This window comes from Pelodiscus sinensis, chromosome 25 (assembly GCF_052426305.1).
Source record: "Pelodiscus sinensis isolate ZL-2025 chromosome 25, ASM5242630v1, whole genome shotgun sequence".
Classification (NCBI taxonomy): Eukaryota; Metazoa; Chordata; order Testudines; family Trionychidae; genus Pelodiscus; species Pelodiscus sinensis.
In genome coordinates, this window is record NC_143076.1 from 10385306 (window position 1) to 10412298 (window position 26993).

The 26993-nt window shown below is 43.2% G+C and overlaps 1 protein-coding gene across 6 annotated transcripts in view; it reads left to right on the plus strand.

Moving 5' to 3' along the window:
- Window positions 1–26993, plus strand: part of ARHGAP32 (Rho GTPase activating protein 32) — a 472553-nt gene that overhangs the window by 33102 nt on the left and 412458 nt on the right. For 5 of the 6 annotated variants that reach the window (XM_075909245.2, XM_075909242.2, XM_075909247.2 and 2 more), the window contains exon 2: window positions 25376–25413. The exons of the other annotated variant lie outside the window; for it this stretch is intronic. The gene's annotated coding sequence lies outside the window, so the exon portion shown is untranslated. The remainder of the gene's footprint in view (window positions 1–25375; window positions 25414–26993) is intronic. 6 annotated transcript variants of the gene reach the window in all.

Consider the following 26993-nt stretch of genomic DNA (forward strand, 5'->3'; position numbering starts at 1 on the left):
CAATCATTGAGCAGCATATGTGTACAAGCAAGAAACTAAAACGAAGCAAAGATAGCTTCAAATCCAGCAGAGGAAAAAAAATGCATCTGCCAAATGCAGCAGGACAAGTCAGTAGGTTAGCATCTCTCTCTGCTGGGATTTCCTTCTCCATTTTCAGCTTTGCTGCTTTTTGGCTTGTCATGTGAGTGGCTCTGGCTTCTGTGGCCATGATGGATTGAATGCAGTTGCCCCTTCAGTCTTTGCCTGAATCCCTGTAGTGCTCTGGGACCTGCTGCCACCAGGGCTTGAAGTCAGACACAACTGTGCTTTCAGGATTGTAAAAGCTATTTAAAAACAAAACTGTTTTAGGAGAGTAATTGGTTCTCACTTTAAAACTTTCTAATTTGTGCCAACTGTAGAAAAGAGAATTTAAATTGTGGGATGATTTGCATAGAGATGGTTCTGAACTGGAAACCCTGGTGTATCGCTGAACTTGGAAGACATCTGCATCCAATTTGATGGCTAACCCCTAATTTAAAATAGGCTTGTAGAGTGTCTTCCAGCAGAGAAGAGACAGCAATCAGTTGTAATGAATATCAGTAGGATTCTGAGGCTGCTGGACACAGGTTCTGTGGTTCTGGTTTGCTTGCTCCCCCACCAAGGCAGAATCAGCTGCCCCATGTTACTATACAGTGTTTTGTGAAATCCTGTCTTTGAATAATCATTTGTGGAATGGGCTGAATGAAAACCCAGAATCTAAGCACTCAGATATGTTTGGAGGTCAGATCAGAACTTGTTGCCTTGGGCCCATCTTTAGCTAATAGGTATAATATGGATTAATAACACACTGACAGTTTAAATTTTATTATTGGTAAAAATAATGTCCTTAGTTATTCAGGGCAGTTCTGCAAAATGGCATTAGCGTGACAAAGATTCTTAGGTAGGATGGGGGAAGGCATTAACACACTTACTTGGGCTTGAGCCTCAAATATAATAGTTACCCAGGCAGAATCTTAAATATTCTGGCTCCTCTGTAATTAGCGTGCAAAAAGCAAGAGAGGAAGCACGTAACTTCATATGTAGTTGCTGAAATATAATTAGCCAACCTTAGAAACATGAAAAATGAAAACAACAAATAGTCTAGTAGCACCTTAAAGAATAACAAACACGTAGATGGTGGTATGAGCTTTTGTGGGCACAACCCACTTCAGATGACAGGCATATTAGAAGTCCAGTTCCAAGAATAAATAAGGGAAGGAGGGCTAAGGGGAAGGAGGAAAAAGAGGGAGGGGGGGGGGAAAGAGGGGAGGAAAAAAGAGACAGTGAGTAGATGGTTCAAATAGTTACATGAGGCTGATAAGAACAATTAGCACCTCCATTGTTGGGTTCGTTGGTTAAGTCATTAGCATGTGGAAGGTAGTGTGCGAGCCAGCCGATGTCCCTGTACAATATATCCCATTGGGCATAAGAATTAAACTTGTGAATGAAGTTAAGTTCCAACCCTTCTTTGTGTATTTGGCTTGTGGAATTGGCCTGAAACACAACGTTGATTTGGAGATCCATTAATGGCTGTTGAGGCAGAAGAAAGTGTTCTCCAACAGGTTTTTGTGGATTGCCTTTTTGGATATCTGATTTATGTCCATTAATTCTTTCCCGTAGAGACTGTCCAGTTTGGCCAATATACATTGCAGTGGGGCTTTGATGGCATAGATCACATTAGTGGATGTGCAGTTAAATGAGCCTCTGATTTGGTTGGGTCCAGTGATGAAATTGCTGGTATAGATGTGTGGGCAGAGTTGGCATTGGGGCTGATTGCAGGGGTGGGTTCCTGGATGATTATGATGGAGGTGTGTTGCGTGATTACTGGAAAGAGTTTGTTTGAGGTTAGGGGGTTATCTGTAGGAGAGAATTGGCCTTTCCCCCAAGGCCTCTGAGAGTGAGGGGTTATTTTCCAGGATAGGTTGTAGATAGTTGATGATGTGTTACAGGGGGTTTAAGTTGTGGACTGTAGGTCACAAGTGGAATTCTGTTGTTTTCTCTTTTGGGCCTGTCTTGAAATAGTTCATGTCTGGGTACTCTTTGGGCTCTGTCAATCTGTTTTTTCACTTCTCTGGGTGGGTATTTCAGTTTTAAGAATGCTCTATATAGATCCTGTAGGTGTTTGTCTCTGTCTGTGGGATCGGAGCAAATCTGGTTGTATCTTAGGGCTTGGCAGTATACAATAGATTGAGAAATGTGTCTGAGATGGAAGCTAGAGGCATGAAGGTAAGTGTAGCAGTCGGTAAGTTTCCAGTATAGGGTGGTCCATCATTTAATTGTATTGTAGTGTCAAGGAAATGGATCTCTTGTGTGGACTGATCCAGGCTGAGGTTGATGGTGTTGAAATCCCTCTGAAATTCTTCAAAGGTCTCTTTCCCGTGGGTCCATATGATGAAGATGTTATCAGTGTAGCATGAGTAAGGGTGATAGGGGGTGAGAGCTAAGGAAACATTATTCAAGGTCAGCCATAAAGACATTGATAGCAGCCTTCAATTTCCTGAAGGGAGGTTCCAAAGAGGATGGAGAAAGGCTGTTCAGAGTAGTGACTGATGGCAGAACTAGGAGCACTGGTCTCAAGTTACAGTGGGCTAGGTCTAGGTTGGATATTGGGAAAAACTGTTTCGCTAGGAGAGTGGTGAAGCACTGGAATGGGTTACCTAGGGAGGTGGTAGAATCTCCATTCCTAGGTTTTTAAGTCTCAGCTTGACAAAGCCCTGGCTAGGTTGATTTAGTTGGGATTTGTCCTGCCTTGGGCAGGGGGCTGGACTTGATGACCACCCGAGGTCTCTTCCAGCTATGATTCTGTGATTCTATGGTGGCATATTGTGGTGCCATGCGGGTGCCCATGGCTGTGCCACTGACTTGAAGATACAAATTGTGTCCGAATTGGAAGTAGTTGTGGGTGAGGATGAAGTCGCAGAGCTCTGTAACCAGGTGTGCTGTGCTGTCATTGGGGATGGTGTTCCTGATAGCCTGTAATCTATCTTCATGTGGAATGTTGGTGTTATTATTTGATTCCTATTTTTAGGATGGTGTTTTGTTGCAAGTGTAAAGATTAAGTAAATATGTGAAAAAAGCACTTAAGAAATGTGTTTTAACTTTAAGTTTTTAGGAGCTCATAACATTTTCTTTTGTGTGGCTTTGGTTTTAAACTGAGTTTTTCTTTTAGTATGGCTTTGTATGTATCTTTGGCGAACTTCCATTTAATGGTCTTGTTGCTGTAGCCACTAGGAAAACGCACCATACAGTCTTCTCAAAGATTGAAACAGGAGTTTTGTGCTTAACTCTTAAGTTTTTTATCTCTCTCAAATTGCATTTGTTGGTGCATCCTCTTGTATTTTTTGTATCAAAATTATTAGTGAAACTAGAGATTGCAGCATGGCCAGGTTACAATAAGGTTTTGTTCAAGGATTCCTACCACTGTGGCTCGTTGATCCTCCTTATAGACAGTCTGATAACATTTTTCTAATATGCTGTATTTATTGCTTCATAAAATGGAACTTGATAAGGTGAGTGACTATGAGTCTAATATTGGTGAGAAGTAAATTGACTATTTCCTGCAGGATGAAGGTAGCTAAAATTTCATTACTATCAATTGCTGAGCAGTGCACAAGGTATTTGCATATTAAGGTAAATGATTATTTTTCAGTGCTGTTTGCTAATAGAGTATATTTGTAATGTTAATTTTTGTTTACCATTAAATGTGCTTTGACACACTGATTTTTCTGAATTGGCTCTTTTGGAGGAAACCATTTTTGTCCTGAAAGTTACTGTGGGTTTGGGTTTTTTGTTTTGTTTCCAGAAATAATTTATTTTTATTGCTATAAGTGACCCTTTAATTTTTTTCTTCTTTGTGGGAATTAAATTTTTTCCTAGAGAAGATTTTTTTTTTCTGTTTGAAATCTGTAGTAGGGGGGAAGTAGATTTCAGATTTATAAAAAAATTGAATACAGTGAGCCCTCGCTACTTCGCGGTTCGACCATCGCGGATTCACGACTTCGCGGACTTTTTTCATTACATTATGTATATACGTGAATCCGCGATGGTCGAACCGCGAAGTAGCGAGGGCTCGCTGTATACATGTTAAATATACATGTCCCTACTTCGCGGATTTTCAACTATCGCGGTCGGGTTTGGAACCTATCTACCGCGATAAACGAGGGTTCACTGTATCTGTTCCCTGCCTAATTCCATTATGTAATGGAGCTTCTGCAAAGCCCCATACTGGGACAGTCATACAAATGCATTTTGAAAGCAAGCTATAGGACTCTTCCCCCTCTGATGGTTTGATCAGTCTTGCCACACAAGTTGGGTATTTGAACGGTTGGTTGGATTTCATTTCCAGCAGCAGGGTTTTTTTAAATAAAATCTTTTTTTAATGAGTTTGGCATGATGTACAGTTCTTACTTAGTTGCCTTCTGTTGCAGTTGATATTCAGCATTATCACTGTGTAACAAACCCAGGGTCTGATAGCATATAGGTTTTTATTAGAGACCCAGAAATAACTGTGAGGGGGAGGGAAGAGCTCTGGCCAGCGGAGAAAAGTAGCATAGGTCAAAGGCACTTACTGCTGTTTCTTTGCAGGCTCCTGATTAAATGAACAGCCTCATTATTGGCTTCTTAGCAGATATGAGAGTAAGATCATATCTTTGAGCACCTAATTAGTGTTCAAGTCAGTAGCAGTCTGCCCTCCACATCTTGCCACTAATGTTGAAGAGAACAAAAAAGTTTTACCTACCCATTGTGAGTTAGTGTTAATTTTCTCTCCCATTCCCATGACAGTCACCGTATCTAGTGTCACAAAGAGTAGTTGCATAGGATGTAGCCTAAACATATTAATCTGAGTGTTACAAAGTGTTCCATGAGATTTAAAATAAATGAATGTTGGATTCTTTTTATTTATCTTTTGTTTTTCAAGGCTTGAAGGTGCCCTTGGGTCATGTGTTCCAACTTTTCTCCACAAATATGAGAAGTAAAACTTTTAGATTATTCTGTAATCATAAAATTCCAGGAACTGGGCTTTAGCAAAGGGGGGAAAATCCACCAAACCCCTGACATTGTGAGACTTGTGAACAGCCAGCAATGTCCCTGTATGAACCTGGGGTTAGAAGCTTCAGTTCCCCCCCCCCCCCCCCAAGGGCACTTATGGGGTGGGAGGCTTGGGGTTGGGGTAGTCCTGGGCAGGGTGGGGGTGCCCTTAGCCAGCCCCTTTCATCTGCCTGGTAATTCTTGTCTCCTTTCTATATGGTTTTATGAGAAGCAATCCTATTCCAGGAATATCCCATTTTCCTGGCACAACTAAACCCTGACGTTGCTTTAAGTTATGACAAGAGGAATCTTCATACCAAATTTGGTGGTCCTAGCTCTTACTGTTTAGGAGAAGTTCTTGAACATACATATAGCAGAATATCTTAGGGATATTTGAGAAGTATATCTTAGAAGGGAGTCCCCAACCCTCCCCTCTATCCCCCCGTTGTCTTCTCTTGGAGTGGTGGTCATTGAATCCCCATTCTTAGGACTACGCATCCCATGCCTTCCGGTTGATGGGGTCTTCTTCTGATCCCTTCCCTGGGAGGTCTCTGTCAAAGCATTCTCCACTGTAGTGCCTGTGCAGAGATCCTGAAAGTGGTTACTTATCTCTATCAGGATTGGGCATACTTGGGGCTGTCTTTCTTCTCCTGGAGGTTACATGCTGCCAATTTTCTTCCTTGTTCTGTACTGCTCTCACTGGTTCTCCAGCCTGCTGTGCCTGAAGTATTGAATGCTGCCTTCTATCAAGGAAGTCTTTATCTTCTCTGATGGAATGTAGGGTTGATACTTGGGCCTCTAAGTCCTGGCTGGGATGATTTAGTGAGGGTTGTTCCTGCTTTGGGCAGGGAGCTGCACTTGATGACCTCCTGAAGTCTCTTCTAACTCTTATGTTTCTATGATTTTTCTTCGGGTGATGTCCCTGTGGGTGCTCCCTGTCAGGTGTGGAGACGTCCAAGAGCCTCAGAGTGAAGTTTTTGCCAGCAGTGACTGTGAGCTGCACATGCGTGAGGGGAGCTCACGCTGTCCTCTGTTTGTCACCTTGCGCGCATGGCTCGCCCCCTCCCTTCAGTTCCTTTTCTCTGGTCCTCGGTCTCGCACAGAGTTCTTCAGTCTCTTCAGCTTTTCCTCAGGGGAAGTGAGAAACCTCCCTGGTTTCACTCTCCCGATATTTTCTTCTGTCTGCCTTCGTTTGACTTCATCCTTCAAAAAAAAAAAAATCTCATCTCCGAGTACTGGCTGTATTGAGTGGCCACCTGCGGGCAGCCGCTAAACCTGCTGTTCCCTTCCATCAGCCGAGCGTGCGTTCGTTCATTCTTTCTTAGAAAGAGACAAGGGGGGGGGGGAGAGGAGAGAGAGAGAGCGCTCGCTCAACAGAAAAGAAAAGTCGCAGGTTAACGGCAGCCATGGCCACAGGGGCAGCCCCAATAGGACGCTGGCGGGGAGCCGCCATGCCAGGCTCCTCTGGCTTTAAAAAATGTCATGCTTGCCAGGAGCCCCTGCCAGTGTCAGACATGCGGATTATATCTGCTGTCTTGGGGAGACTCATGTTCCCCAAAAATGTGACCTCTGCTGTTCTCTCACCGTGAGAGCCAGGAAGGATAGGGATCTTTGCCTCCACATGCTGCTGCTAGATAAAGCAATGCAGATGGAGGTCTCTCAGGGAGGCTCAAAGCCTGCCAGTAAAAGGGCCGCCTCACCAGCTCCTGAGGCATGGGCAAAGAGGGGACGATCCCCTACCAAGTCCCTGCCCTGACTCCATCCTCCTGAGAGTGGATAAGGAGAGCACCCCACACATGGGAATCCAGTACCAAAAGCAGCACTGTGACCTCTAAGGCGTGTTTAGTGTTGGTGCCGTGGCACTTCAAAGAGGCAGCACCGCATGGAGCCTGGGCTCCACCTTGCACTGCCCATTGGAAACGCTGCCCGGTAAAAAAGGGGAGGTGCATGCGATTAATCTCGATTAAATTTTTTAGTCACTTGACAACCCTATTTTTAAGTTTTCCATGTTACAGACTAACTCTGCTACCCCTCTGAAGTCTTTAATGTGTTTATCTTCACAAGCTCCTGTGAGATAGAAGCACTATTGTCTCAGTTTTACAGATGGGGAACTGATCTGCATGGAGGCTGTGACTGGCTGAAGGTCACACAGGAACCTGTTTCAAAATAAAAATTGAACCCAAGCCATTGAATCCAGTGACGCTAGGATTATTTCCATTGGTTTGAATGGGCATGGAATTCGATTCTTGGATACAATTCCTCTTAGAGTGGTTCGCATCTGTAGCACCCTTTAACTTAGAAGAGAGTTGAGGGTGCCCGGCACTTTAACAAGCATCATGTTTGTTAAAGTCAAGCTCTCGGGCAGCAACAGTAGTAGCTATGATGTTTTGCCAGGTTCCACACTGAAGAATAGAATGGACGATCAGCTACTTTCCTCAAAGGCCTGGAAAAAATGGAAATAATCACACAGATTAAGATTTTCAGAACTGAGGAGTAATTTTGGGCACCTAACTCAAGACATTTTCAGGGAGCCTGATTTTCAGAAGGTGCTGAGGGCATTCTTTAAGATGAGTTGACAGTTTGCAAATGTTTGGCTGCAATTAATGTATTAGGAAAATAACTTCTTATGTTTTCCTTTATAACTGCATGGTATGTTTCTGGAAAATGACCATTCCATTTGGGGCCATTGTTTTCATATATTTTTAACCTATTTGAAAAGAAAGCTATCGTGTGATGGCATATTGCCTGGCCTTTAGTACAGTGAGTATGGTAGAACATGAAATAATAGGGTGGAAAACAAAGCTATCAGGGTGAAATCTTTATGATAAAATACTTTACTGATGTTGTGCACTATCTACTGATAATAATGTGGACCCTGGAAAGATAAGATTCTTTCATGATGAATATACTTTGGAAATTCTAAGAAAACATGATTCCATTGTGTATTTTTGGTTTACTCGGTTTCAGGTTAGCTTGAGTGTGGGTGAAGGTTTAGTTGAGGTGGCCTTTATTGTGTTGGTGGATGGAGCGGGGGAGGAGGAGTCTGTAAAAATGCACTACTTCCTTAGCTAGATGTAGGGGCTTACCTTTTAAAAGGCGAGGTCAGGAATGTTCTGTAGTAGGCTATATTTAGCCACTGAATGATTCATTCTTAAGTTTCCCATATAACTAAATATCAGTAGAAAGCAGGATGACAGCAGTACTCTGTTAGATGGCAAAAAAGATTGATTTAGACTCATCACTTCTAAATAATAAAGGAAGGTTTGGTGCTGTGCCTGAATGGATTTTTTCATGACTGTGATGGGATTTAAGCTCCAAATAGCCTCTTCTAACCTTGTGCATGCTCATTTTAAACTGTTTGTGATAAACATACCTCTGATGACAGGCTGGTGTATTTTCCTTCAATCTCCATTAAAGTTCATTGTGAACACTTTAAACCTGCACTTCGGTATAATTTGTACATTATTTGACTTTGAAAAAAAGTTTTATGGGACAAGTAGTACTTAAATCAATGGCAGTTCAGAAAAGAAAGAGAATCCTAAGAGAGTTTGTGGGTGAGAGAATGAGGGAGTATGTCCATCCGTGAGTCCTCTTGTTCAAGAACTCCTCCTAAGCAGTAAGAGCTAGGACTGCCCAACTTGGCTTGCAGCTTCCTCTTATCATAAAACCATACAGAAAAGAGACAGAATCACCAGGCGGTTGAATAGCTTTCCTGCCAGCCTTGAGCTTCCCATCCCCTGGTGCACTTTAGGGAGATTGGGCGGGGGGATGTAGCTCCCCTTTATGCTTATGAGAAAATTGCTGGCTGTTCCCTTTCGTCAGGGAGCAAGGGGAAAGTGCAGTTTGCTGCATTCCTCACTCTGGCTGAGGAATGCAGGGGGCAGACGAACCTGGAGCTGCCCCAGGTTGGGGACATGCACACCTCTCCTAGCTATGTCTGCTGAAGCTGCCCCATTGAAGAATAATAATCTTCATATTCATGCCTGCTGACTCGTGTTTTATATGCTGGGAGGGACACCACCTTACTCTCACATCAATGTGTAACTTTTTAAATCAATGGCTACAAGTTACTGGAATTCTTGTTTGTTGCATGTATTACCCCTGATTTTTTATAATTATTGTATATATTACTATAGTGCTGAGGAAGCACCAATCTAGGACTAGGACACTATTATGCCAGACACCATAAACAGAACAAAAAGACCTTCACCCTCAACTTAGCATACAGTGCAAGTACAAGATATGAGAGAATAGATGGATAGATACAGGCAGATGGGGGAGTACAAGGAAACAATGAAATGTTATTGGTCATCATGATTGGCAGTGATCTCACAATGCCAGGAGCTTTGCTTGTCAGTTGTTTTAAAGGAATTATGGTTAAGGAGACATTCAAAGCAGAATAATGAGGTAGCTTTGTCAACGTTTACGGGAGACAGCCATGAGACAAAGCAAGAAGAAGGTGCTTATCTGAAAATGGAAAAAGTGGATGAGGGAGGCTGGCATCATGAGTTGATTGGAGGTGGATGTTAACATCCTGATAGCGATTGAGAGTTAGGGTGCAACAGATCATGAATTTTGAAAATGCAGAGAAGCAGTTTCCAAGTGATAGGATTGAGAAATGGGAGCCAGTGGAAGGAGTCCAAGTGGAGGAGGCGGAGTGTCACGCAAAAGCTAGTATAGTGATCTCTGAATGGAGCTGAGCAGGGCAAGGTGCATGTGGCTGGCTGTGGTGAGAGAAAAAGAGAGAGCTCAGAACCAAGAGTCGAAATTGGAGAGGAGGGCTAATAGGAGATATTAGTGGCTCATAAATGAGCCCATGATGGAGTGGAGAAGAAACAAATGTGATGTTTTTTAGAGGAAAAAGGTGGGAAGACGGTGTAGGAGCTGGAAGCAGCATAAATGGGAACATGCCTCACCATGGGCAGAAAGTGTGAGAGGAGAATCCACCATAGAAAGGGCACCTGCATATGTAAACCTGAGCCTATGAGAGACGGGTATGTGGGCTTGGTATTTCCAAGCCTGCATTTGGGCATTTTTGATGCGTTATGTCCTGGGTTTACAGGTGCTGAACTCAGGCTCACAGCCTTGCTAATGCATCCATGCTGCACTACGTACACCTCCAAATTTGGGAGTCTGCTGCTGTACCTGCACCCGCACTATAAAATAACAAGGCTTTCATCCAGGTCAGAGAAACTTGGGCACTCGCCTCAATCTTGAGTGCTTGCTGACCTTATTCAGATTAATTTCTGTGAGAATGGAAGTGTGGCTTGGACTCCAGTAGTGCCGTGTAGACATGCTCTGTGGGAGCCAGGAAGGCGAAGAGAAAAGTATGACAAGGTTGTGTATAGCAGGAAACATTTCAGAAACATCAGGAAAAGGGATATGGATGTCCAGGGAGGTTAAAATGTTCCCCTGCAGGTTTATGTGTGTTGCCATTACCATTCTGATGTCTGATTTGTGTCCATTTATCTTTTGGTGCATAGACTGTCCGGTTTGGCCAATATACATGGCAAAGGGGCATTTCTGGCACTCGATGGCATATATCACATTAGTGGATGTGCAGGGGTATGAATATTGATGTTGTGGCTTATGTGGTTAGGTTCTGTGATGGTGTTGCTTGTATGGATATGTGAACAGGGTTGGCCACAGGGTTTGTTGCAAGGATAGGTTCCTGGACATTCAGTAATGGATTTAAAGGTAGCCATCCTTCTACAAAACAATTTTATCATCCGATTACAGAGGGAGACAGTTGAACTAGAATTCGTTTACAAGTTCAATACTATCATTTTAGACTTGAATAAAGATCTTAACTGATTAACACACTACAAAGGCAAGTTCCATGCTTTTGATATTCACATCTCCACATCAAATGCTGTCAATGAGCCACATCCACCCTGACTTAATTAGGTTCATTAACACTCGGTCTACAATTGACAGACACCATCTTTTGCTGTTATATATATATATATATACACACACCAGATTCTGCTCCAACGTATCTGATGAAGTGGGTTTTATCCACGAAAGTTCATGACCTAAGAAATTTTAGTCTCTTGAGATGCCACAAGACTCATTATTTTTACAGTTAAAGACTGACATGGCTAGCCCTCTGAGACATCTCAGGAAGTTTCTGAAAACCGACTCCTTGCTCCTGCTTTGAGTCTAAGCTCATTGGGAAGTTCACAGCCCTCCAATCATATTCTAAGTCCGAATTTGTAGTATTTGCACCTGTTGTGTGCTTACTTTGCGTGAGTATAATTGGCTACAAAAGGGGAGCCATGGGAAGCAGCAGTCCAGGCCATGCCGATTCCCACAACTCCCCTTGGTTGCAAATGGCGAACCGGAGTCACGAGGCTCTGTGGCTGCGGAGACGGTAAATAAACAGAGTGGAGAAGCCAGTTAGCAGCTTTCTCAGCGTTGGTCCACAGACCACTTTGAGAATCACTGTTTTAAACCTATATCCTACAGTTTAGTTTTTGAGGCTGCTTAGCAGCAACCTTTTGAGATGTGCTAAGCTAGTACAGGTTGAACCTCTCTAGTCCTGAACTCTCTGGTCCGGAAACATCTGTCGTTCAGAATGATTTTAATTAGCTGGATGTCCACTTTTCATGGGTGTGGCCAAGTTTCCCATCGTCCCATGAAGTTTATTTACAGCCACTACACTGGGACTTTTCAGTTTAGAAAAGAGTAGACTTAGGGGGGATATGATAGAGGCGTATAAAATCATGAGTGGTGTGGAGAGAGTGAATAAAGAAAAGTTATTTATTAGTTCCCATGATAGAAGAACTAGAGGACACCAAATGAAGTTAATGAGTAGCAGGTTTAAAACTAATAAAAGAAAGTTCTTCACACAGTGCGTAGTCAACCTGTGGAACTCCTTGCCAGAGGAGGCTGTGAAGGCTAGGACTATAACAGAGTTTAAAGAGAAGCTAGATAATTTCATGGAGGTTAAGTCCATGAAAGGCTATTAGCCAGGAGGTAAGAATGGTGTCCCTGGCCTCTGTTTGTCAGAGGTTGGAGATGGCAGGAGACAAATCACTTGATTGTCTTTGGTCCACCCCCTCTGGGGTATCTGATGCTCTCCACTGTCGGCAGACAGGATACTGGGCTAGATGGACTTTTGGTCTGACCCAGTACGGCCGTTCTTATGTTCTTATGTTCACTAGTCCTAGCTCTCAGTGTTCTGTGCTGTTTGCTCCAATTTACCCCTAAATGTCCTCTTACAGCCCAATAGGCACTGCAAGTGTTGTTAATGCTGCTAGACAATATTTACCTTTCATGGTCCAGAAAATTCTCTCGTTCGGAACCAGTCAGGCCCCAAGGGTGCGGGACTAGAAAGGTTCAACCTTGTTCAACTAGCTTGCATTTTGCTTGATTTTTTTTTTCACTTCACTGATAAACTTTTGAGTTATTTAAGACACCATGAAATGGAGGTTCAGAATGGACTATGTGGCTATTTGGGAACCTTGGGAAGAGGGGACCCTTAATCAGCTTTTATTCTTGTTATTTACCAAATACAGCCAAAATGGACTGGAGTGGGCTTCTGTGAGCACTGGAGAACTGGTTGTCTTACGGTGCCAAGCTTGGATCCAAATATATTCAACCAGACTTGGTGTCTGAAGATGTAGTGAAAACAAAGCATTCTAGATACATGCTCAGCTTTCATAAACACTGTTCAGTGATGTCATAGAAGCACCCATTCAACCCACCTCTTAAACATCTGTTTAACTTTAGGCCCCAGTAGTCCCACTGCAGGTAGTACGATTATTGATGTGCTCTAATTTAAGCACGTGCTTAAATACCTTGCTAAAGTGGGGCAATAAAGAATTTATGTAGGATTCCATGGCTCCTGTGGTGATATTTGATGTTTCTTTGGATTTGTGTACTTACCATAATATGTGGATGGGAATAAATGGCACTTTTCCCATGCTTATAACATAATGAATCAAATATTTTTAATTGAAAAAGGAGAATTTGAGTCTTGATTGGTCTTCCCCTTTATCCATATCAAGAACACTTATCCATAAGCTGAATAACTACATAACAAAGTATTTATCTACTGAGGTAAGGAATCACTTAAAAAAAAAAAAGTATAATTTGATGGGGATGGAGGAAAACAAAGAAATTCTCATAGCCAGACAACTTACATTGTTAGTGCTAAGTTAACGTAAAGAATTCAAGTACCAAACAAGTCCAGAAATTCTTAATTTTTGGTGCTTCTGTTGATTCAATCTTCTGTCCCTTCCCTTGCCACCTAGCCTCAATACACAGACTGGAGAGTCCTTGCTTCTGCCTCTTTTTGCAGTACCAGTGAGAGTTTCTCCTTATTTGTGCCTGTCTGTCATTTGTGCCTTCAAGATTCCTTTCTGCCTCGAGTTGCTTTTGCAAACTCACAGAATAGAATAGTGATCACCGCCTATATCCTCAAACTTTTTCCTTGCTCAAAACATCTCTTTCTGTATAATCAAAGTGCTTTTCCTAATATTTACATCCCATGAGTTTTCTGTGATGTTGGAAATGATGAAATGGCCAAGGAACCGTTACTGGAAGGATCCACTTAGCACATGATTGGAAGGGCATGTAATACAACTCACAGAAACTTCCCCTATTATCACCCCTATGTCATTACCTCACAGACACTAACCTTCCCCCCTCACTCCCCACTCTGTTGTAAAATTTGATTTGTCAATTTCCCATGCATTCATTTTTTTGATTTGTATCACTTTGGTATATATGGTTGTGCCAATTTTCTTCCACATATTGATCTGAGGAAGTGGGTCTAGCCCACGAAAGCTCATCATCTAATAAACCATCTTGTTAGTCTTTAAAGTACTACACAGTTCTGTCTTTTGTTTCAGCTAGACCAGACTAACACGGCTGCATCTCTATCACAACTCCCAGTGTGGCTGTGTAGCACTGTGTATGCACACAGACTCCAAGTATAGGCACCGAAGTTTTGTTATGTAGATCTATTATTGTAAATCTGTCTGTCTTTATTTTTAAATTACACTAATGTCTAGGGGAGTATGGAAGAATTTTCAGTATTTTTAAGGGCAGATTTTTTGAGGCTATAGAACTTGACCATGTTGCTTTACATGTAAATTGTCTTTGAAAATCCCTAGGTTTTTGGCTGTATCTTCTCTTCAGAGGCTTGTGTATTTAAGAAGAGGTCACCACTTGAGCGTGAGAAAAAGGGGTTTATTGAATTGCAAAAGAGTGTACTTGTCTCTGTGAATTCCTTTGAGAACCGGCGTACACGATGTGTAATGCAGTTTTGAATTGGCTCCATGCATTTGGCAAGTACAAATAGAAACAGATAATTGAGCTAGTATATTGTACTTTTAAGGCCAAGTTCTGACGGTTTTGGTTCATTAAAATCAATGGGATTCTTCTCAGAAGGAAAGGTGAGCAGGATTTGACTCATAATAGCTAGTTTTTTACATTTAACATTTTTTATGACCATTCATAATTTCCATCCAAAATCTCTCATTAAAGGTTCTAGTGATAAAATGCTTGGATCCTGAGGTGGATCCTAAGCTGTTATAAACTATCACCATTGGAGTCGATGGAGCTACAACCATATATGCCCACTAAGAATCCTGCCTTTCTTTTGAATGATTGCCTTTTATTTTCCATAAAATATTTTGCCAACAATCAATGATGGTGATATAGTAAAATATTCTGGAAATAGCCACGTAGCTTCATGAGTTATGTTAACTAAAAACACGATGTATGGTCACCTTAATTACAAAAATAATTGTCTTTAACATTGGAAGGTCCCCAAGGTATTTTTTTTCCTGAGAGTTGTTATAATATTTAAGAACCAATCCAGCTCCAATTAAAGTTGTTAGCAAAATTTCTGTTGATTTCAGTAAATCACAACATGCTGACAGAAAATAAGCTGACTTTTTTTTTATAAAAAAAGCATTTCCTTTTCTCTCTGGCTTCCTTCCACCATCTGCGGGTAAGAGTGAAATGGCTTCACTTTTGAGGTGCAGAAGGGAGTCTAAGCACATGCCTTCTCCAGCTGCAATTATCTGTGTGTAGGATAACTGTGAACAGTTGTGATTTACTGAGCACAGTTGTTTTTTCTGTCTCCATATCTAGCACTCACCATAAATGCTGGTTTAATAGAAAACCCAAAGAAATAAACAGCCATGTATTCAAGTTCTTCTCTGCTTTTGGTTTAAGCATTAACACATCAAAATACACTTTGCGTGATCCTTTGTATATTTTGGGGAAATAGGGTTTAAAGGTTTAGAAATACAATAGTTCTGTGTAGGGCTGTTAGGAAGTGAATAATTAGCTAATCGTGTAGTTGATAGGATTTCTGTTGACTACATGATTAGTCAATAAGGGAGGAAGCTTCAGTCTCCGCTCGCACCAGGTCTGGAAGTGCACCCCACTGTGACTGCAGTTTAAATGTAATAGGAGCGGGGCTGCCTGCCCACCTGGCTCTTACTACCTTTAAGCTGCAGAGCCACAGTGGGGATAGCTCCAGGACCTGGCGCGAGCTGAGACTGAGCTGGGCTTCCTCAGTCCCGGCTCACGCCAGGTCTAGCAGCCCCTGTCCGCAGTGGCTAGCCATGAACAGAGGCTACTCTGGCAGAAGCCCCTCTCTATGGGGGAGGGTCTCCGCTCCCCACTAAGAACCTCGTGGACAGGGGCTGCTCTGTGGGATGCAGGTGAGCAAGGGCCCACTGTGGACAGAGGCCGCTTTATGGCAGCCTCCCCAGTTGCGCCTCCCCCGACCCCCCCCGCGCTGCTGCCTTTTGATAGAGGCAGCAGTGCGGGGGGAGCAGGTGACACCACGGAGACAGTGCTGGGGGGAACCGGCTTTTAAGCTTACTCGCTCTCACTGGGTTGAGACCGGAGATGTGGGCTCTGGGGTGGGAATGAGGGATTTGGGTGTGGGAAGGAGTGAGGGGTGCAAGCTCTGGGAGGGAATTTGGATGCAGGAGTAAGTAGAGAAGGAGATACTGGCTCGGGGAGTGTTGGGGTACTGACAAGCCGCAGACTTGTGGATATTGGGATGCAGGAGTTTGGGTTGAGGTGTATGATGGGCTCAGGACATATGTTTGCAGTGTGTGGGTGATGCAAGAGTGTTGTAACACAAGATGTGAAATGTGGGGTGTAGTAGTTCGGGGATTTGGAGAGCTCAGGGCAGGAGGTTCAGGTGTATGATGGGCTCAGGGTTGGGGTGTGTGGGGCATGCAGGGGTGTTATGCTGCTGCGGCCAGATGTGGGCTTGGCCCCAACTGGGGGCTTGTTGGCCAGGCTTCATTTTTAAATAAAATGTCTAACACAAAACATTCTTTATTTATGAGAGGTGCAGGGAACCCCTTTTGAGTCAGGGGCCACTGACTCACAGAAAAATCAGTCAAGGACCACACAAGTGAGATGCGCCAAAAAATAATTAAAAAAAGCCCCTCCAAAATCCCCCGAGCCTCACCTGATGTGGCCCTAACTGAAACACCTCACTCCAATGTGCGGAATAGGGTTGCCAGTGAGTAGGATAGGGATGGGGGTGCAGAATCTGGGTGGGAAGTAGGGCACAGGAACAAGCTGGTGGTAGGTGTCTGGCCTGGAGGGAAGGGGCAGGAACAGGGTACTGGTGAGTATCTGGCCAGGAGGCAGGACCAGGATACCGGTGGGCATCTGGCCAGGAGAGAGGGGGTAGGAACAGGTGCTGGTGGGTGTCTGGCCAGGAGGGGGAGGGGGCATGGGCATCTTGGCTGGTACCTGAAGGTCTCCAGGGATGGTTATTTCTCTGGTAGCATCTGCAGGCAACCACAGGAAGCCAGCTGTTAGGGTTGCCACGTGTCTGGTTTTGAACCGGACAGTCTGGTATTTGAGGGGTCTGTCTGGGAAACAAATTGAGAAAATACTGGACATATAAAATGTCTGGTATTTTCTCATTAGGTAAGTTTTATTATTATTAGGAGTATCAGTATGTAGTTGTGTACTGCCTGGCTGATGGACACGCTCACACTGCGTGAGTGTGTCTACCAGCCAGGCAATACGCAACTACATGAGGAGGGGGTGTGCGCAGGGCCGGGACATGAGGGAATCCCTGGGGCCGGAGTTGCTCGTGCTTCGCTGGGACTGTGCGCGGGACAGGCAGCGCTCTGGGATCTGCATACGCCCCGGTCAGTCCCGCTGCCCGCCAGCCAATTCGCTCTTCCCCGCTCCCCTCCCTGGCCAGCTCTGCTTCCCGCCGGCTGGTCCAGCGCCCCCCCCATCTCCCCTGGCCAGCCCTGCTTCCCGCTGGCCAGTTCGTTCCCCCTCTTTCCCCTCCCCCCCCCCCGATCTCTCCTGGGGACTAGGAACGCTGTATCAAGATCGACTGGCAGTGCCTTCCTGATTGACCAGTGGATTGTGATCAACTTGTTGGTGATTGCTGCTTTAGGGAAATTGAGAATTGCTTTTAAAGTGATGAGAGAGGCATATTTTAATTGATATTTCTTAGATGAAATCAAATTGGAATGATTTGCTGAAGTGAAGTAGTCTTTTGGAACTTGATCTGCTTCAGTGATGAATACTGTAACAGTAGACTGCAGTTGCCACAAATAAAGAACAAACACAATGTGAGAATTTCCCTTGCAAAAATACGTTTCCAGATTGACAGTCTCTTTCCACCTACCTCTTTGATGTTTATTTTGTTTAACTGAGTAGCATCATTTTTATTTTGCTTTATCTGCCACATATTATCCAGAAGTTGATTATCTTGTTATTAACCGTTTACTGAAACATTACTATTTAATTTAAAAGCAATACTTAATTTTATGTATAAAAGAATGTTTAGAAAATTATTCATTAGAGCAAAATTGTTTACATTCTGTCTCCCAAATCCCTTCGTTGTTGTCTTACTCTAAAATAGAAATATTTTAGTTTCAGGAAGCCTCAAACAAGTATCTTTTGAGGTGAAAAACCTTTTGCCACAAAGCTGTGAGAAAAGTAAGCTTATGCATTAATGGCATATTTTTCCTGTTAACAACTAATTATCTAAAAGAATGAGTCTGAAAGAGCAAAGGATCATTCTCTAAACTTCTGCATATGAAAAGGTTGTCTTAAAAAAAAAAAAAAAATGTAAGGACAAAATGTGTCCTGAGGAACTCAAATTTTTCTCTCACTAAAGAATTGGAATTTAATGGTCTTGTAAATGAAGTGATAATTGCCAGTCTTCAGGTAAAGAGCCCAATATTTTAAAACCCTTTAATATTGGCTTATGAATAATTTAGCAAAATACGGTCTATTCACTTCCATTAGCATCAGATGATCACTAGGTGATGAGCTTAATGTTTGATGATAGGAAAGAAACTTGTCGGACTGAATGCTAATATTTTAGCTCTTTGAAACACCTGTGCACTTACTAGAACTCTGGCTATGGTCTGCGAAATTTCAGTTTTCTGCTGTTTTCAGTTTAACTTTACTAGATGTGACTATTGACTTCAACATTTTCTGCTGAGGAGTGCTTGGAATGTTACTCCAATGTGACAGTGTTCTGCGTTCCATTGCCTATTCATATTTTAATCTTGTTCAACGCACTGATGCGTACTGTAACTGAAACCACATGAGTAATCCTGTTAGAAGCTACAGGGATTGTCTGAGCAGGACACTTGGAAATAAAATGTGGTATTGGATCTGTTTTTATGTACTTAACTTGCTATGTGCAGCACAAAGGTTGAAGTTTCTATCCCTTGGTAGATAACATTATCATGATTCCTGAGATATTTGCTAAAACATTTAAACTTGGGAGTAGAGCCTGAACCTACCTCCATATGTCTGTGTACATTGCCATTGTGCTGTTTTCAGAGATAATAATATGCAAAGAGTCTGCAACTTTTGCTCTGTACTGAAATACAAAAGAGCAGTCATGAAACCTTTCTGAGCAGATATGTATTTAACTTTTATGCAAATGTTAAAAATTAAGTGCTTTTCTGCAGTAAAAATGTATCAGGTTTCGATGGCACCTATTAAGTTGAAGGAACCTCAAGCCATTTTATTCGCTTAACAAACAGTTATCTAATATATAAAGGAGAATGTTTGTAAGTTTGTGCACTAATAACTTGGACACTATAAGAACTACCACAACCAAACTTCGCATGGGATAACCTTTCATCCAGGAGAAGGTTTTAAGGTATTTTTGGACCTGATTGGGCACGAGTTCAAGCTGTAAAAATAAAAAAGTAACCCGTTGCGCTGCACTGCAGGGGCCGCCCCCCGTCCTTAGGTCCCGTGCCCGCCGCCTGCAGCCCCCAGCGCCGTCCGGGACTCGACCCCTCCTGTCTGCGAGGTTACATAAGCGACCCTCTTTTTCCTGCCCCTCTCCTCCCCACGCCGGCACGCAGTGCCCTGACCCCCATGCGCACAACGGCTCGGGCACCCGTCCTACCCCCAGCGGCACCTGCAGCCCTGGGCGTGAGCTGGGGCGCCCCTCCCATGTGTAACCTCCCCTGTGGTCACACCCTCCACCTCCAGGGATGACGCGGACCTATATTTTAATCACTATAGAAATCAGTGCAACTCTTCTACCATTCAAAAAAAGATAATGGACTACTGTTTTTCTACTTTTTGTTCCTCCGGTTTTCCGAGCAACTCTGGGTAACTCCAGCTATTACAGGCATAAAGATCACTTGGCTCATCAAGGAAGTGCATCTCCCTCTGTGGTGGAACATGGCAGCTGTTGAACAGTGCACAATAATCTGCATGTATTTTTCAGCTGAAGCACTAGCGAGAGTTTAGGGAGGCAGAATATTACTATTCATGGCACTGTTCTGATTCCAGTAACTTTCAATTGCAGATGTTAATCAAATGGGGTGATTATTCAACAAATGACCATGTGTATGTGTGCGCCCTCTTGTTTTTAAAGAAAACAGAATGCATTTGATGTCACTGGAACAGTTTCTGTATCTTACTCCTTTCTTCCCCAGCAGCATGCCCTTCTATAGGGAATATGCTGTCATCTACTCCCAGTGGTGTCTATACACAGAGTAGGAGTTAATGCTGCTCATTAATCTGCTGTGCTCAGTGGCAAGGGAACTGTTTTTAGGGTGAGGATGCTGAGCTGTGCCCCTCCCCCCACACACTGTTTGCCTTACCACTCTGGGGTCACACATGGAGTTGCCAACTCTCCTGGACCAGATGGACTGAGCACTTCTGCTGCAGATAGCATCTCGTCCAGGAGAATTGGCAGCCCTAGCTGTAGCTGGAGGTGGTTGCGGAGCGTTGGGTCGGCCCCAGGGCCCTGAGTTGGCAGCAGAGCCTCTGGGAATGGCAAGCTACAGAGCCTGTTCGTTACCAAGGCACCATTTCAAGGGAGGGTTGCAGCCTTGGGTACTGGGATGTTGCTCGCTCTTCTTCCTGTTCCTTTCATGATCAGGGAGTTAGAAGAAAGTTCCCAATTTGAGTGAATTACTTCTCTGACCCCCATCCTCACCAGCCGGGAGTGAGAGGAATGCATGCAAGCTGTGTACTTTCCCCTTGCTCTCTGATAGTCAGGTAAAGAGGAAGACGAGCAAGCAGTGTGTTGGTACATACGGCTACAAACCCTCCCTCTGTTCCCAAAATGGTGCCCTTGCCGGGGACGGCAGACCATGGTATTTGGGGCTCCCGCAGTGCCTTTTCCTGGTGCCCCTGTTCTCCCTTTCTTAGCAGGCATGTTCTAATTTTGGAGGGTCATGAGTCTGGGGTCTTTGGTACCATCTCTTTGGTATCTCGTGGAAGGGGTAAGGAATGAGGTTGTACTTAAGGACAGGCATTTCTTTGGCTTTTAGTGTTTCTTATACCTTCCATCCTTGTGCCTCCAGCCTGGTTGCTTGACCTCATCTTGGGAGAGGAGTTGAGGCTGGATGGTCCTTTAGTAGTACACTCATTTATTCCCACTATACCCAACAACACTTCAGCTCTATCCCTTATCTGTTTTCATTATACTGCACTAACAAACCCATCTGTCTTGGCAGAAGCAACACGCAGTGTCTTTGTTGACACATTAGTGAGGGTATGATCCTGTACCTAGTAATTGGAAGACCGCTAATGTGATGCCAATATATAAAAAGGGCTTTAGAGGTGATCCTGGCAATTAGAGACTGGTAAGTCTAATATCAATACCGGGCAAATTAGTGGAAACTATAGTAAAGAATAAAATTGTCAGACACATGGATGAACATAATTTGTTGGGGGAAAGTCAGCATGGTTTCTGTAAAGGGAAATCCTGCCTTTCTAATCCAATAAAGTTCTTTGAAAGGATCAACAAACATGTGGACAAGGAGGATCCAGTAGATATAGTGTACTTAGATTTCCAGAAAGCCTTTGACAAGGTCCCTCACAAAAGCCTCAAGTAAAGTAAGTTATCATGGGATAAGAGGGAAAGTCCTCTATTGGATTGATAACAGGTTAAAAGATAGAAAAGAAAGGATAGGAATAAATCAGTTTTCAGAACGAAGAGAGGTAACTAGTGGAGTCCCCCAAGGGACTGTCCTGGGACCAATTCCATTCCACCTATTTATAAATGATCTGGAGAAAGGGTTAAACAGTGAGGTGGCAAAATTTGCAGATGGCACCAAACTGCTCACGATAGTTAAGACCAAAGCACAATGTGAAGAGCTTCAAAAAGATCTCACCAAACTAAGTGATTGGGCAACAAAATGGAAAATAAATATAATGTTGGTAAATGTAAAGTAATGCACATTGGAAAAAATAATCTCAACAATACATACAGTATGACAGGGACTAATTTAGCTACAACTACTCAAGAGAGAGTTCTTGGAGTCATCATGAATAGTTCTCTGAAAACATCCATTCAATGTGCAGCAAGTCAGAAAAGAAAAACAGCATGTTAGGAATTATTAAAAAAGGGGTAGAGAGTAAGACAGACAACATCTTATTGCCTCTATATAAAACTATGGTACACCCGCATCTTGAATACTGCATGCAGATGTGGTTGCCTCATCTCAAAAAAGATATATTGGCATTGGAAAAGTTTCAGAAAAGGGCAACAAAAATTATTAGGGGTTTGGAATGGGTCCCATATGCGAGAGATTAAAAAGACTGGGAATTTTCAGTTTAGAAAAGAGGAGACTAAGGGAGGATATGATAGAGGTCTATAAAATCATGACTGGTATGGAAAAAGTGAATACGGAAAAATTATTTACTTGTTCCTCTAACATAAAAACTAGGGGTCACCAAATGAAATTAATAGGTAGCAGGTTTAAAACAAACATAAGGAAGATTTATTTCACACACTGCACAGTTGACCTGTGAAACTTCTTGCCAGAGGAGGTTGTGAAGACCAAGACTTTAATAGGGTTCAAGAAAGAACTAGATAAATTCATGGAGGTTAAGTCCATCAATAACTATTAGCCAGGATGTGTAGGATTGGTGTTCCCTAGCTTCTGTCAGAGGCTGGGAATGGGTAATAGAAGATGAATTGCTTGAAGAGGATCAGTTCTGGGGCTAGTTTTGTTCAACATCTTTGTTAATGACCTAGATGAGGGGATGGATTGCACCCTCATCAAGTTTGAGGATGACACTAAGCTAGGGGGAAAGGTAGATACGTTGGAGGGCAGAGATAGGGTCCAGAGTGACCTAGACAGATTAGAGGATTGGACCCAGAAGAAATCTGATGAGGTTCAACAAGGACAAGAGTAGAGTCCTGCACATGGGACGGAAGAATCCCAAGCATTGTTACAGGCTGGGGACCAACTGGCTAAGTAGCAGTTTGGCAGAAAAGGAACTGGGGATTACAATGGCTGAGAAGCTGGATATGATTCAACAGTATGCCCTTGTAGCCAAGAAGGCGAATGGCATATTAGGTTGCATTAGGAGGAGCATTCCCAGCAGATCTAGAGAAGTGATTATTCCCCTTTATTCGGCTCTGGTGAGGCCACATTTGGAGTATTGCGTCCAGTTCTAGGCCCCCCAGTATAGAAAGGATATAGACACATTGGAGAGGGCAACCAAAATTATTAGGTGGCTGAGCACATGACCTATGAGGCAAGGCTGAGGGATTTGGGCTTATTTCGTGTGTAGAATAAAAGGGAGGAGGGATTTGATATCAGCCTTCAATTTCCTGAAGGGAAGTTCCAAAGAGGATCGAGAAGGGCTGTTCTCAGTAGTGATGGATGGCAAAACAAGGAGCAATGGTCTCAAGTTACAGTGAGGGAGGTCTAGGTTGGATATTATGAAAAACTATTTCACTAGGGCTATGTCTACATGGCAGAGTTTTTGCGCAAAAACTCACGGAGCATCCACAATACAAGCATGTTTTTGTGCAAGAAAAAGTACAGTAAATTGTCAGAAGACAGGGCTTTTTGCGCAAGAGTTATTCCTCTTTCTTTGAGGAGTAAGCCTTTTTGTCCAAGAGCTCTTGCGCAAAAAGGCGTGTGTGGACAGACAACAGGGGTGTCTTGCACAAGAAATCCCTATCGGAAGAAGCACAGGAGCTCTGATGGCCATTCAGAAAATGGCCATCAGAGCTTTCTTGCACAAAAGTGTCCATGGCAGTGTGGATGTTCTCTTGCGCAAGAACGTTTTGTGGAAGATCTCTTCCACTAAAAGTTCTTGCTCAATAAGCCTGCAGTGTAGATGTAGCCCCCAAGGGTGGTGAAGTACTAGAATGGGTTACTTTGGGAGGTGGTGGAATCTTCATCCCTAGATGTTTTTAAGTCCTGGCTTGACAAAGCCCTGGCCGGGTTGATTTAGTTGGGATTGGTCCTGCTTTGGGTTGCGGGTTGGACTTGATGACCTCCTGAGGCCTCTTCCTGCCCTATGATTCTGTGTTCCAGTCAGGAAGATGTAGGTTATATCTTTTTTATCTCAAAAGCACATGGGGAGTCTTAGTAGAATTGATGTTTTCTCCTTTCTGCGACCCTCACTGCAGTTTCACCCACTTCTGTTCTCTTTCACCAGTGGAAATGTCAGGGAGCATCAGGCCAAACAGAACTCAGTATCCAATAACAGTATATTGTAGTGGATTATCTTCAGATACTATACTTTTTGTCCTAACTTTCATTATACTCATGAGTGGAGTGAGTTTTGGCTTGTGCACCAATATTGAGGTGATGTGCGCTGGTTTGGATGTGTGCTGCCGTGGCACCCAGTTTATTAACACAGACGTGTTAGCCAGAGCAGCCCTCTTTCCCTCATCACATGGCAGGTCCTGTTTCCAGCCCCAGCCGCCAGAACAGGTCCTGACCCCCCTGCCACCTGGCAGACCTAGCCACCGGAGCAGGCCTTCCGCACTCCGCTCTGCTGTGCGGCTGTGGCAGGTTCCAGCCACCTGCACGAGTGGCTCCCTCACCATGTGGTCTCATCTGGCCCTTCCCACCAGACGAGTATGCATGACTCTCCAGAAGAGGTGGGCAGGGAACTATGGTTGTAGTTCAGCACTAGGGAACAAGCTGAGTTATGGGGGTCTCAGTCTATATTTTGTTCCCTGGACTGGGACTGCTATAGAAGCAGCACATTCAGTCTCTGGATTGTGTTGCTCTTGACACAGCTGATGCTCAGATGACAGTGGTGGCAAGCTCCAGAGAGAGCAGCATCTGGCCCACCAGGGATGAACTGAAATGCTGCTTGGAGTTTAGCTGGTCAAAATTATATTTCCATTCAAATCTGATGAGTGGTGTTGGTGGGAGTTTAAAAAGAGCAGAGGTCAGGAAAATGGGGTATTGTCAAGGGTTCTCCTTTCATCTAAAAGGAGCAAATGGATTTTACATCATAATGACCATCTGGTTTGATTTTATTTCTGTATTTCAGAAGTTTCACTTGATTTGGTAAATTAAAATATTTTCCTGGGTTCCTCCTGTGATTCTGGTGAAGAACAGAAAGGGAGGCAAATACATCCTCCTTCACAGTCCGATATCTGTAAGAAGCTTAAGAAAACTAGCTAATCTTAACATAGATGTACGTTGTTTTACCATTGCTTATTTGACCAATACAAATTTTAAGGAGACTCAAAAAATAAATAAATCTTTCCGTTTAAGCTGCAAGACACCCATGTATCCCAGTTTTACATGTTTCTGAATCATAGATGTTACAAAATGTTGTCATTTCTATAAAACAGATGCTGTTTCTGATTCTCATATGTCTTGCATCTTGGGTATAGTTTTGCACCCTGTGTGCAGAGTAGGTATTAAATGTTTCTAAATCACATTTATCTGTTTATGCCATGGTTGGTGTCTTTAAGTCCATTTTGCACAGATATAAATTGTTTCCTATGGTGCAAGACTGGGGAATCAGCCTCTTTGTGCCATCTTCTACATCGTCCTTCATGCATCAAATGCCCTTGCTATTCCAGCCTGCCAACTCTCTTTCTTTCTTATTTCAGATTCCTGCATAAGATACCTCCGCAGCACTCACAAAAAGGTAAATCGCAAATAACAAATAATAGTAAAGTCATCCAACCATTCCATAGTCTAACTTTTCCAGTGTGATTTATCTACTCCATTTTGTTTTAGACTGTAAGATCTTTGGGAAAGAATCCCTGTATTATTGTTGTCTTGCATAACAGTGAGCATATTGCTAGTGTTAATAATTACTAATGAGCTATAGCCATGCATATATTTTATATATAACTTGTAATCATTCAGTGAAATCTGCCTATTTTGGGCCTTTTATTGCAGAAAGAAATGACACTGCTTTATGGCTTCCAGTGGAGCCTGGCTGTGGTCCCAGGGTAGCTAGAGCTGCTATGGTCTGTAGCTTTGAGCCCTGGCCGGAGCAGCTGCAGTCTGCAGCCCCTGGCAGCTGGCGTCACTGGCCCTGATCTCCCTCCACCCTGCTTAGCAGTGGTCTCCTGGTTTCTCTCCCTAGCAGCAGCAGTCCCCCAGACCTCTGATGCCCCCCACCCCACCAGCAGCCCCTCTAGACTCTCCTCCCCCGATTTAATTACAGGTATTTTTAGTATAAGTTATGGACATGTCATAGGCTGTGATCTTTTGTTTATTGCTCATGACCTGTCCATAACTTTCACTAAAAGTAGTTGAGACTAAATCGTAGTTGGAAGTGTTCTATTCCTGACCTGGCCAGAGACTTGCTTTTAGGCCTTAGGAAAGTTACTGTACTTGCTTCATCTGTGCCTCAATATTTTCATCTGCATATCAGACAAGATGGTGGGAGAGTGAGGTTGTGAGGTTCATTTAGTTAATATCTGCAAAGGGTTTTGAGAGCCTCAAATGGGAGATGCTAAAATATTATTATAATGCTTATTTTATGATATTTGTAAAATATTAACATTAAAAAGGCTTTTATCCACAGAACCGGTGAAGCATGCAAGTAATTTCTAGTAGTTTCAGAATGGCATCTTGATTGAACGTTGAAGCTTTTACTGCCTATGGTACATGGGCAGTAGCGTGAAAGTGCTTTGCATGATGTGATTTTATGCCTGTCTTTAGAATGCAGTTACTTTAGATTTCTCTCTTCTACTGCGTTATTATCTATAGTGTTGAAAAGAAGCACAATTGAGCGGCAGGAGGTATATAGAATGCACTGAGATTATCAACAACCTTTACTGTACTTTGCTGGAAGGAATGTAGCAAATGGTGCATGTTCTTTATTCCCAGTGTTATAGTGGTTGAGAGTCAATATGGCTGTCTGTAATGCTCTGTAGTATCAGGGTAAAACTGCGTGAGCAAATTTCACAATGATAGAAGTATTAGTTGAGCACATGCTCAGTATCTACAATCCAGATGATCTGGTTTATCTGGGATTGGGTGATGGCAAGCTGCTTCTTTCTTCCTTTACTGCTCCCCAGTGGCTGCGTCTATCGTCATGATAAAAAGAAGTGTATCATGACAAAGAGAAGTGTAGCAGGAATGGGACGTATTATGATGACAAGATGGCTGAAGAAGAAATGGGAATCTGAGCTGTGGTCTAGCTTGTTTCCCTGATCCATATATTCAGTAACGTTGGGGAAGAAAGAAAACCCGAGGGGAAACAAATGCTCC